At 51.0% G+C, this 12,502-nt stretch overlaps 1 protein-coding gene across 3 annotated transcripts in view; it reads left to right on the forward strand.

Annotated features, from left to right (window-relative positions):
* Positions 1-1,845: 1,845 nt before the first annotated feature.
* The window catches only part of PTPN5 (protein tyrosine phosphatase non-receptor type 5), a 58,571-nt gene continuing 47,914 nt past the window's right edge, over positions 1,846-12,502 (forward strand). Inside the window, exon 1 of one of the 3 annotated variants that reach the window (XM_024987324.2) lies at positions 1,846-2,147. The gene's annotated coding sequence lies outside the window, so the exon portion shown is untranslated. 3 annotated transcript variants of the gene reach the window in all.

Here is a 12,502-nt window from a genome sequence, read left to right on the forward strand (position 1 = left end):
CAATGGCACCCCACTCCAGTACTCTTGCCTGGAAAATTCCATGGACGGAGGAGCCTGGTAGGCTGCAGTCTGTGGGGTCTCTAGGAGTCGGACGCGACTGAGCGACTTCACTTTCACTTTTCACTTTCATGCCTTGGAGAAGGCAATGGCAGCCCACTCCAGTGTTCTTGCCTGGAGAATCCCAGGGACAAGAGAGCCTGGTGGGCTGCCGTCTGTGGGGTCGCACAGAGTTGGACACGACTGAAGTGACTTGCAGCAGCAGCAGCAACATTACACTGGCACTGTTTGGGGAAAATTAGCCTTATGCTGAAGGACGGAGAAATTCCAGGCTGAAAGCACAGCCTGAACAAAGGCTAGAAATGGGAAAATGCAGTCTGTTTAGAGAAGAGTGTGGTAAGGCTGGAGAACTAGGATGCCAGAGGACTAAGGTGAGAGCTGGAAGTGAAGGGCCAGCGAACCTTACGGGCAGGGAACACAAAACAAAGGTCATGACTACCATGGAGAAAATGGAGGGAGTGGGTGTGCATTTAAAATAGAGTGGTCACAGAAGCCTGTTTGAGGCAACACTTTTAAGAGGTAAAGGAGCAAGCCATGTGACTATCTGGGGGAAGTTTCCAGGCAGAGAAAATAGCAGTGCAAAGGCCCTGAGGCCACAGGGTGGCTACCATGTTGGTGATGCACTAAAAAGGCCCCTGTGACTGCAGCGGTAGGAAGTGAAGTCTCAGAGTTAAACAAAAGGAAGCCAGCTCATGAGAGGCCTTGCAGGCCATTACAGGGGCTGTAGCTTTCCCTTGAATGAGTGGAGAGCCATTGAAGGATTTCCAGTAAAGAAGCAACGCCATCTGACTTACGTTTTCAAAGGTTAGCTCTGACAGTAGAGAATCGACTGCAGGGGGTCAAGGGTGGCAGCGGGGGTACCAGGAAGGAGGCTATTGTAGAAATCCAGGTCAAAGAGGGCGGTAGCTGGCATCAGGGTGTAGCTCTGTGATGGTGCACCTTGGTACCCCCTGTAAAAACGAAGCTTTTACAGCTTCCCGGCCCTGTGTGTTTCCCAATATTTCAAAAAGTCGGGACAGAATGGGGCGCCAGCCTGAGGAACGTGGGACTGTGGGGTGCGTGGGCAGCCCCTTGAACTTCCGGCCCCCCGGTGCCCTCCCCCCATAAAGCATAGACAGATGCACGCCCCATGACGCGCATCAGGAGGGTGAGATCCGGCGAAGGAAGGTTTTACTCCTCAGCGACTCAACGGGGAAGGGTGGTAAGGCGAGTGCCTCCACCGACAGTACGGGAGCAGGTCCTGGGCACCCGGCACTGCGTGCGCCCCGGGTTTGCAACCACACCGCTTGTGCAGGTGTGGCAATGACATCTTGCGGGCGTCATGCGGGGAGCGCCACAGCACCCCCTCCATACAATTCCCCCCAACCCTGGCTATGACCCCTTTGTCTTGCTTTCCCCTACCCTCAGCTGTCTGCCTGTCGCTCCTGCACCGGGTTCGGTGCTCACGGCCCTGCCGGGGTCCCTCTGACGGCCGCCGTAGCGGCGCGGCCCGGGCCTCGGGGCTTCCGAGAGGAGAAAATCATGAATGAAATGGATGCGGTGCTCCCGCTTCCCCGCCCTCCCTGTCCAGGCAACCTTGGCGCGGGCGCAGTGTCTGCGTGGACTCCAAGCGGAGTTGCGGGGTGCAGGCGCCCGAGATCAGGGTCAGGCAGGGATGAAGGGTCTGTGATCCCGCCCGACTTGGGCCCCGGACGCCGCCGGATCTCCCCGCCCCCCGCCCGCCAGCCCCGCGGGCCCTGCGCAATTCCCGGGGAGCGGCGCAAGCCCGCCCGGGGGCGGGGCGGAGCCGGGGCCGAGGGTGCCGAGCCGACCCGGCGGCTGCGCCCGAGACTCTGCAGCCGAAGCCGGTTTGGCGAGGCGGCCGGGCGAGGGAGCGCGCACGGAGCACGGGACAGAGCGCAGGGCAGACGGACCCACGGACGGACGGACGCCCCCGCAGACGCAGACGCGCAGAGCTCGGCGAGGTCCCCGTCACATACACACATTCACACACTCGCGCTGACACACACAGGGACACACGCACACTCGCGCGCGCACATCCTCCCGCCAGCCTGCCCGCCCGCTCGCCGGCGCCCGGAGCCCTCTGGCCGGTAAGTGCGGCGCCTCAGTCGGCGCCTTTGTGTGGGGAGCTGGGAGGTGGAGGGCGCAGGGTCCCTCCCAGGGAGGCCCGGCAACAGATCTCCTCCAGACCCCCGGGCGGAGAAGCAGGCGCCCGCCCCCGCCACGCCCCCATGGGGCTCCCGACGCCCCCGGACTGGGGGAAGGGTCCTCCAAGCCTGGGAGGGGACCCGGCGCTGGGTAGAGGGGAGGGAGCAGCAGCCACTCCCCACGAAGCTCGTGCGCGGTTCCCGAGAGGGGAGGGATCGCGATGGCGGTCCCGGGTCCGAGCCTCTGCTGCTGTGGCGGGTGCGCGGCTCCTGGCTGCATTACCTCTCCAGGGTCCGAAGCTCCGGGGGGAGGTTGGAGATCGCCGCTAGCCTGCTGGCCTGTTAACCGTGGCTCCCAGCCTTCGCTTCGCCTCCCCCGACCGTGTAGCTTAAACCACCAATTCCCCAACCCACCCCCAAAATGAAAGCCCAGCGCGTTCCCCTCCCCCAGCGTGCCCCTTCTACCGGCTGAGGCCCAGACTCCTGCAAAACCTGGAGATTGCTCGGGTCAGAGCTCTGAGGGGCTTACCTTACCAGGGATCGTGTGGCTTTCGAGGGTCAGGACCAGGTGAACCTTGGGAATTCATTTAGCTCCCTCATTCTTCAGATGGGGAAACTGAGGCCCAGTGAGGTGGCTTGACCAAGGTCACAGGAGGGTTCAAGGCAAAACCTGCATTAGAATCTAGCGTCCCTGGCTTTCAGACTTACTTCCTCTCCTATACAATTCCATCCTTATCCTCAACGAAACCCTAGAACATAAAAATTTACCCCAGTATATCAGGAAAGTCTTTGTAATTCCACCCTGCCCCCCTCCCCCCTTGGAGCAGTAGGTGCCATTCATTAGCTACCATATTTTCTGTTTAAAAAAAAAGGCTCTTTCAGCCTCACAGGGGATCTCTCTTAAGCAGGTACTCAGGTTTGAAATCACTGAAACAGTGTCCTCAATTGGACCAGGTGATGTTGTGGTTGAGGAGCCATCACCCCCCCACCTTTGACCTGATGAGATGCCTTCCCCCTCACTCCCCACTGCACCTTAAGGGCCTCAGCTTTCTGATCCAACCAAGCTCCCTTCATCATCCCTTTGCAGAGGTCTCCAGGGACTTCCTGTCCGGCCATCTCTCCCTCCTTGATGTTTGTTCCATGTAGCCTCTAGGTACTGCTGATGGAGCTGCTGGGGAGGCTTGAGTTACAGCCCCATCAGGCTCGGGTGGTGGCTCAGGGCAAGACTCCCCCAAGGGCAGCTGGGTGTCCCCAGAGCCGAACCCAGTACCTGGTGCAGAGAGGTGTCCTGAGAGGTGTGTTGATGGAGTGAGTGCAAGGTGGGTGGTGAATGGATGAAGTCAGTCACCTTTGAAAAGACTGTTGGATGGGGGAGTTGGCAAGGAGGACAGTATTCAGTCTCTAGGGGCCTGAGGCTCTTGTCTCGAGAGCTTCCTTCTTGAGGGAGCAGCCTGGCAAGGAGCAGAGACAGGGTGACCAGCTGGCATCTCTCCAGGAGCCACCACTCATATTGTTGGGTATGTAAATGGCATAGTGCTCCAGAAGCACCATTTGCATAGACTTCATAATGAGCGGTGGCCCCTGAGTTGCAATTGCAATGCGACGTCTCTCACCCTCAGAGTGAAGAGACCTGGGGTCTCCTTCCTGGCTGGACAATTTCAGTGAATGCTTATAACCTCTCTGGGTCTCAATTTCTCCATCCGAAAAATAAGATCATTGGATTGGAGATTTTCAGGATAGCTTTCAGGTCTAAATTGTTAGTGTGGTGGGGGGAGGGAGGAAGCACTTATTTATATAACTGCTGTGGGCCTGGTTTTCCTCTTCTATTACTCTATGATGAGATCATTTATGTAGGGTACTTAGCACAGTGCCTGGGGCATAGAAAAAACTCGGAATAGGTAGCTATTAATACCATTTAGGTCCTGGCCTTATGGATATACCCTCCACTTCTTCTCTTCTTAAAGATTGCTCAAGGACATGAGATTTTAGATCCTGAAAGGCCCTGTCTCTCAAAAAATCCCTCCTCCACTGATCTATTCCTGGACTTAGGGCTCAGCCAGCCTAGGACATCCATGAAGCTTCCTAGGAGAAGTCGCACTTTTGTTTATCAGTTATTTCACGCCTAAGGGTGATTGAATTTGATCATTTATATACAGTCAAAGTTTTTCTTACAGGCTGTCACTTACATATTTGATCTTATGATATCAGTAGTGTTATTATTCCCACTTTATAGATGGGGAAGTTAAAACTCAGAGTTTAACCTGAACCCTTTCTTCTGCGTCACTTTGCCTATCCTTTCCTGAAACCTGTCCTGAAAGAGACAGCTGACTCCTTGGACAAAGTTGAGAAGGAAGGCTTTATTCTCCTGGAAGATGAGAAGTGGCTTCTTGGAGAAGCTCAGTAGCATTGGAGCTGGGTCTGCATGATTTGTATGGTGGAAGGAAGGAGGAAAATATTACAAATAGTGAAAACAGCAAGAGCAGAGAGCTGGTGGTAGGGGCTTCTAGGACAAGTGTAGAAACTGGAAAGTGGTTCATTCCCACTGGAGCAAAAAGGATAAAAGAGGAGCTGTGAGAAGGAAGACTGGGTAGGAGCGTGGAGGCAGTGGCTGGGGCAGGAGTGTCAAGCCAAGGGCTCGGCCTTTAGTTTTTGAGTAGGGGAGAGACGTGATCAGACATGGCCATTGGGAAACTCACTCTGGCCGCACAGAACAGATTGGAGGAGAGAGCCTGCTGGCAGGGAGCTCAGGTAGGAAACAATGACAGTCCTACAGGTAAGAGATCAGGAGGGTCTGGGCGGGGCGGGGAGCAGGGGAGGCTTGTAAGAATGAGGAGAAAGAGGATTTGATGCAGAGGCCGCAGTGTCACCAGAATCAGCGGTGGACTGGATATGGGAGGAGAGAAGAGAGGAATGAGAAATGATGGCAAGGCTTGGAACCTGAGTGGCTGAGCGTCCGTTCACAGACAGAGTCCAACAGGAAGGGGAGGGGGAGGCCCGGGAGTGGGGGGCCACGATCTGACCAGGCACCAGAGCAACTCCTGCAAAGCTGACTCACTGAGCACCCCAAACTGTCCAAAACCCGTTGCTTCATTCATTATTCACATAGAAACATCTGTTGCGCGAGGTTGTTCTAGACTCTGTAGAGATGCATTGCTAAAAAAGATGAACTACCTCTACCAAGGGAGACAGAAAACATAAGCAAAGTATAACATTTCAAGAGGTGAGCAATACTCTGGAGACAGATAAAACCCAGTGAGGGGTGACTGGGGGGAAGAGATTTACCCTTAAATAGAATCGTCTTCCAGGAAATGATATTTGAAAGTCCTGAATGGAGTGAGGAGGATACCTTGGGGAAGAGGATTCTGGGAAGAGGAGACCACAAGTGCAAAGGCCCCTGGGTAAGAATAGCTTGGTGTTTTCAGGGAACAGCAAGTGTGGCTATAAAACATAGGCCAAGAGGGAGGGTGGGAAGGAGAAATGGAGGAGAGAGGGGCAGGCCCAGATCACACAGGCCTGAGTAATAAGAAATCACGTGATGTTAGTGGGTCCAAGAGAATTAAAGTCCCATTCTCCATGCGTGTTTCATGCCCAGAGAACCAAGCCCGACACTCAGCAGTGGCTCATTAAATAGCTGTCTAACAAGCAGGAAACCGCCATTTATGTATGCAGCCTTTTGGTGTTGGTGGTGGTGTTCAGTTGCTCAGTTGTGTCCGAATCTTTGCGACCTCATAGACTGCAGCACTCCAGGCTCCTCTGTCCTCCACTATCTCCCCGAGTTTGCTCAAATTCATGTCCATTGAGTTGATGATGCTGTCTAACCTTCTCTTTCTCTTAAAGCCTCATATCTTGGACTAAATAAAGGTATTGTAGCATAGTAAGGTAAGGGCATAGTAAGCTGTGTATGGTCAAAATGATAAAGCTCAGATGATCTGAATATCTGTGATATCATTCACGTTTGAAAGTTTGAGTCATGTCTGCATGTTCAGCATGACTGTTGACTAAGATGAAATAGTCAAACACACCTGAAATGCTTGTAATACAGTTAAAATGGTAACCTTTTATGGTCTTCCCTCATCCCCTTTCCAGTGCAAATATACAGCCTTTTGGTTTCGTTTCAGATTTTCCCTTATGCAACTCATGCCCTCAGCCATTTCCCTTATAGAGATTTTAAATTAACTCACCTGCAGCACAAAGGCCCATATTGTCAGGACAAGGAATTATCATCTTCTTCAATAAATTGACAGATTTCAAAGAAAGCAGAGAGGGCGGTGGGGAGAGAGAAACTATTTATAGAAGTATAAATTCTTCAAGCACCTAATTAATTGTTTAAATGGATCTACAAGTAGGAATGGAAAAACTCCAGAAGATGGCTAATCGTTTAAAGCTTTTTGTCTGCATTAAGTTGAACACAGGATATGTGTGAACATTTCAAAATACATGGCACCTTTTACCGAAAATTTAACCCACAAACCAGGAAAGATGTTCTTACCAGGGAGGGTCATCATAGCTCTCCATGTGTGTATATCTGTTCAGTCCAAAGCTTACTTGTAGTTACGTGAGCTGGGTCAAAGTCCTTCCCCTCTCCCATACTGTTTCCCGTCTCTGGGCGGTAAGGCTTGGGTTTCTGGGGCCCTTGAGGACTCAGCACAGTGGTCTGTGATGTCTGCAGGCCCACACTGTCATCTTCCCAGAGGACAGTGACCAGTGTCGCAGCATCGGGGTGTGGCTCCCTGTGACACTCAGATGATGTGATATACAGGAGGCAGACAGGTGGTCCTGCCACAGAGGAGATTGATGCTTCCACCAAGCAGACAGAACCAGATACTAGGCCGGACCTTCTGAGGGGGCAAGTTGACAGGTAATCTAAATCTGAGAAGCACAGACTGTCTCTAGGTGCCCTGGTCCAAATTCCATCTGATTTCTGCATGTCTTGTCACTTCTAGGAACTGGAAACTCAAGTCAGCTGAAGAAAAAAACACTTAACCCTTTTAATTTTTGCACAATACCATCACCAAAAAGCTTTTCCTTACCATCAACAGTGGCATTGTGGAAAATAAGGTCTTTCACCATTCTTTAATGTTACCTCCATCTTTTTAGCATCTGGTGAGATATAGGATGAGTACCTTGGCCAGCAATGTCTGGCAAAGCTCCAGAAATCCCAGACTCTTAGAAGAAAGCTTTTCCCACTCAACCGTGGCTGCTGCTGCTGCTAAGTCGATTCAGTCATGTCCGACTCTGTGCCCACCAGGCTCCCCCATCCCTGGGATTCTCCAGGCAAGAACACTGGAGTGGGTTGCCATTTCCTTCTCCAATGCTTAAAAGTGAAAAGTGAAAGTGAAGTCACTCAGTTGTGTCTGACTCTTAGTAACCCCATGGACTGTAGCCTACCAGGCTCCTCCGTCCGTGGCGTTCTCCAGGCAAGAGCACTGGAGTGGGGTGCCATTGCCTTCTCCGCTCAACTGTGGCACTTAGAATCAAAGCCATCTTCCTTCCTGTGTCCCCCCTTGACACAGTCTAGACTTAAAGTTTCTATAGCTGGGGTGCAGCACGTTGAGTTGGGAAGGGATCCCCTCAAGCTAGACACAGGGGATCCACAATTTGTAAGCGAGCAGTGTCTTAGTAAGAATTCCTGACTTTGGCCTAATGAAGGGCATCAACTGTTCTTGACTATATCTGGTTACTGTGATGGCAGCATACAGACCTTCATGTGATGAGATGATTGGTTGAGAGACCTAGAGAGACATACTGTATCAAGCTTTATCATGTCTTTCTTAAGAGTGGAGATGTTCCTTTTCTCCCCCCAATTCTCTGGAAGCCACTCAGGAGGGATTCATTCAGTGGACTTCAGTGGTGGGCAGCATGTGGCTGTCTGGAGTGGACCCAAAGATTTCATCATCTGCCTAGGAGAGTGGTCCAGTCTTTAAAAAAATAAGTTATACCATAAAAATAACAGAACCACACTGTAGAATTAAATGTAAGATGAACCACGATTTTATCTGTCCCATTCTGTTTCTTCTATGGATCTGTATCTTTTAATAGTTGAAATCAGTCCACGTCTAGTTTTGTACCCAGCATTTTTTACTTAACGTTTTCTCATAACTTTTGTGTTCATGCATGACCTTCTTCCATCCTCAGTGGTTTTACCATACTTTACTTAGCCATTTCTTATTTGGAGAACATACGCAGTAGTGAACATCTTTACAAACACAGCTCTTCCATCTCAGATTCTCAAGGCTTCTGATATAACCATCCCCAAGAGGGTGGACAGGACGGGACTGCTGGGGAGGGGGGAAGAGGAGCACGCGATTAAAGAATGTGTCGATGCAGGTTGATTTCATGGATGCTGATGACATGGCCCTGGATCCTGAGGTGGAAAGAAAACAGTGGATACCAGAGCTGGAGCCAAGGAAAGGCTGGACAGGGAGACTATGGGCCAGGAGGCCAGAGTCACAGGCCTTGAGGGTGTGATAGAGGGGTGTCAGATTTCAGATGGAGTCCCTCCAGCGGTTTGATGATTTGGTTTGGGGTGCCTTTTTTAAATTAGGAAGCAATACATAAAATGTACTACTGTAACCATTCTAAGTATATAGTTTAGTAGCATTAAATGCACTCATATTGTAGTACAGCCATTGTCACCATCTATCCATAGAACTCGTCACATCGCAAAACTGAACCTCTGTACCCATTAAACAATGACTCCTCATTCCCCCACCCCAGTCTCTGATAACCTCTTTCTACTTCCACATGTTCTAGGTACCGTCTATAAGTGGGATCATATGCCATTCGTCCTTTCATGGCTAGCTTATTTCACTTAGCATATTTTCAGTGTTCACCCAGGTTGTACCCTGTGCCAGAATTTCCTTCCTTTTTAAGACTGAATAATAGTCCATGGTATGTATGTGCCACATTTGTTCAGCCATTCATCTGTTGATGGACACCGGGGTTGCTTCTACCTTTAGGATATTGTGAATAATGCTGTTATGCACTTTGACATACAGGTACCTACTTGAGCCCGTGCTTCCCATTATTTGGGGTCCAGGCCTAGAAGTGGAATTGCTAGATCAAATGATACGTCTATATTTAACTTTTTGAGGAACCACAGGGTGGTTTTTATTAAGGATTTTTGGGTACTCATTGAAAAAGACCACTAAATGAAGTTTTAGGAGTGGAGGGTCCAGGAAGAAACCATTAATTTTTCTAAGTAAATGTTGTGTAGGTTTCTCCATGGCGTTGGAGGGAAGAGAGAAAAGGGAACAGAATACAAATGAATCCACCCTCCATTTCTGAGGAATTATGGTGATTTAGAGGCATCGTGGGTGGAAAAAGAGAGCTCTCAGGAGAGATCTTTCGGAATTGGGATTCATTCACACATGCAGGTATTTACTGCGCCAGGAAATCAACCTGCCGTGGGGACCCTGCCCACAGGAGCTTGTGTGTGTCTGTTGGGGTCACCAGTGAGTATCCGGACAACAATGGCCTGTACAGATGCCCACTCTGGTAGTCATAAGTACTAACGTTTCTGAGTGCTTACTACGTTATCTCACTGATCTTTTATCACAGTTCATTGCAGAAAAGTTTTTATTGTTCTCAGTGTATTGATAAAGACTCAGAGAGTTTAAGTAACTTGCCAGAAACACACAGCAAGTAAGTGGCAGAGCAGGAATTCACACCTAGGTATGTAACTGTGCCCTGGTGATGAGCTGAGGGTTCTGGGGACCCAGGACAGACACCTGCTCAGTGTGGAGGTCAGAGAAGGCTTCCTGAAGGAAGGGGTCAGGTGAGCATTTTGGTGGGAGCTGGCTGTGTTCTTCTGTGGCTCCTGATTTCAGAACATGGTTTTTGGTAGGAGCAGTGGCAGCATCCAGCCCTGCTTCCTGTGCCTCTGGCCACCCTGGGTGCCCCCAACTCCCACCTGCTCCTGCTCCACTGAGACTACGTTTCAGAGGAAGACGCTCAGAGTCAGCATCCCCGGTGCTTATCGAGGCAGGGAGGCCAGCGTGGGGCCTGTCCTTTTCCCTCTGACATTTGCTGCCTCTGACTCCCTTAGCTGCTCTCCTTCCAACCCCTTCTGGGATGCCTTAGAGGGACAACCCAGGGTGCCTCCCAGGTCTGGGCAGCATTGGGCCAGTGGGCTGGAGTTGGCCAAATACAAGGCCCAGGAGTGGCAGTGGAAGTCACATATCCACCTCTGTGTCACTTCACACCCAAGATACCTGGACCTGTGGGCTCCCATCACCTCAAAGCCCTGCCTTCCCAGAACCCAGAAGTAGCCAGTTCTCTCTGCTCTTTGAACCTCTTGTAGCTCCCTGAGGCCTACAGCAGTGTTTCTAACAAGGACTCTGCTGGTCTGTAGGTGGGGAGTTCTTTATTATGACAGCATCCCTGGCCACTCCCCTGAATATTCCCCAGGAGCACCCTTCAGTCATCATGACAACTGAGAATGCTCACACACATTTGAAGGTCGGTTTTATGAGCAGGAAGATGTACATTCAGCATTGCATTCAGCAAGTTTTGATGACTATATGAAGTGGAATAACCATCACCAGGATTGAGATGTGGGACGTTTCCATCACCTCTCAGAGTTCCTTCTTTCTCCGTCAGTCAGTACCCGCCCTCAGAGGGAACCGTCCTCGCCATTTCTGTCACTGAAGATGACTTTTGTCTGTTCTTGATCTTGGTATAAATGAACTCAGGTAGCGTGTGGTCTTTGTGTCATAAGTAGTTTTTGAAATCCATCTGTATTGTTACACCCCCACTCTCCCCGACACGCAGATCTGTAAATGCCAACTAGAATGGCAGTCCTCGCCTTTATCCTCCCGAGGGAAAGTGGGCTGTGAGTTACAGCCCACTTTGGGGGGGCTGTGAAAGTGGGAAAGTGAGTTACAGTCTGTGTGTGTTCGCAGGATGCACGAAGCCCTCAGCCGTGGGAAATGAGGCCCCCTCCTGCCCACTGTCCAGTCACACTGAGGGGCCCTGTCCCAGCTCGCCTTGCCCTTTCACTTCTGGCCTCCGCTGCTGCAGTGTTCTCTGCCTGGAATACCCTCTGCTCAGTCTGGTGAGCTCTCCGGGTCCTTTGGTCCTTGGGATGCTCAGACATCAATTCCCTGTGCAGCTTCCTGGATTTTCCCGCTGTGCCCTCCCAGGCACCCATGTCCCACAGCCTCCATTGACATTTAGCACCTATTCCACTCTGCTCACAGGACTGCAAGCTGGTTGAGGGCAGGACTGGGGTTTAGTCATCTGTATATCCTCGTGGGTCCAGCACACAGAGCCTGATAGTAAAGAAACAGATTTAAGATTATAGCAGATGCTGTCTCAAGATTACTTCGAGGCAAATTGGGTCTAAAACAGCTGTGCAAAATATATCCCGAAACCACCCTCTGAAATTGATCAAAGAAAGGTGATGGAAAAAAGAGTGTAATCTCTGACCACAAATGGTAAATGTAGCATTAAACTCAACTACAATGGGGCAGAGACCTCAGCCCTTGCCTAGAGGATCTGGATTCATGGGAAATCCATGGGCGTTAATAAGTGCAAAGTAATACAGCTCAGGGAGTCAAGGGGATGGGCAAAAGAGTAGAGCCAATCAAGGAAGCCTGCCTGGAGGAGGTGAGTTCCAAAGGTTTTTTCAAAGAGAGGAGTCTGTTGAGCCACAGTTACATAATCAAGAGTAATCTATAGAAAGCCTTAAAGCATGAGCCAAGGCAGCCTGGATCATGGTCTGATCTGTCTTCTTGTGACTGTGGTCCTAAGTCTCACATAGGTCCCCTTCCTTCACCTTTCACTCCTTTTCATTCACTTCTTCCTTCCCTCTTTTCTCCTATTTAATCTCCTTCGCATCTCCTTTACAAACTTGAATGTGCAGAAGGAGCTGGATGTACATTGCTTGGCCTTCCATCCCGTCCTCGGTGTACTGGACTCCCCATCTTAGAAGAGACAGAAGGAAGCCCATCCCCTGTCCCTCCTACCCCCAGCTTGGGCAGCTCACAACAGTCAAGTTTCTGGGCAAGAGAGCCAGGGAGTGGCCCAGGCTGGAGTGTGGTCCATTGCCAGGTGCCGAGTTACAGATCAAAACACTAGGGAAAGAATTCAGCTGGAAGAGACGTCAGTGTGCGCTGGATTCCCTGGGGAGGTTTCCCAGAGGCGGCGTGAGCTTCGGCAGGCCCTGGCCACAGCTCAGGGGAGAGGAGCAGAGGGGCCTGTCCAGGACGGAGGACCAGGGAGACACGGGCTGAGAAGCAACAGTGAGGGTGGCTGGGGGCTGGGGCAGTGTTCATGATGGAAGAGGATCTGGGGAG

The sequence above is a fragment of the Bos taurus genome, chromosome 29, assembly GCF_002263795.3.
Source record: "Bos taurus isolate L1 Dominette 01449 registration number 42190680 breed Hereford chromosome 29, ARS-UCD2.0, whole genome shotgun sequence".
Taxonomy (NCBI): Eukaryota; Metazoa; Chordata; class Mammalia; order Artiodactyla; family Bovidae; genus Bos; species Bos taurus.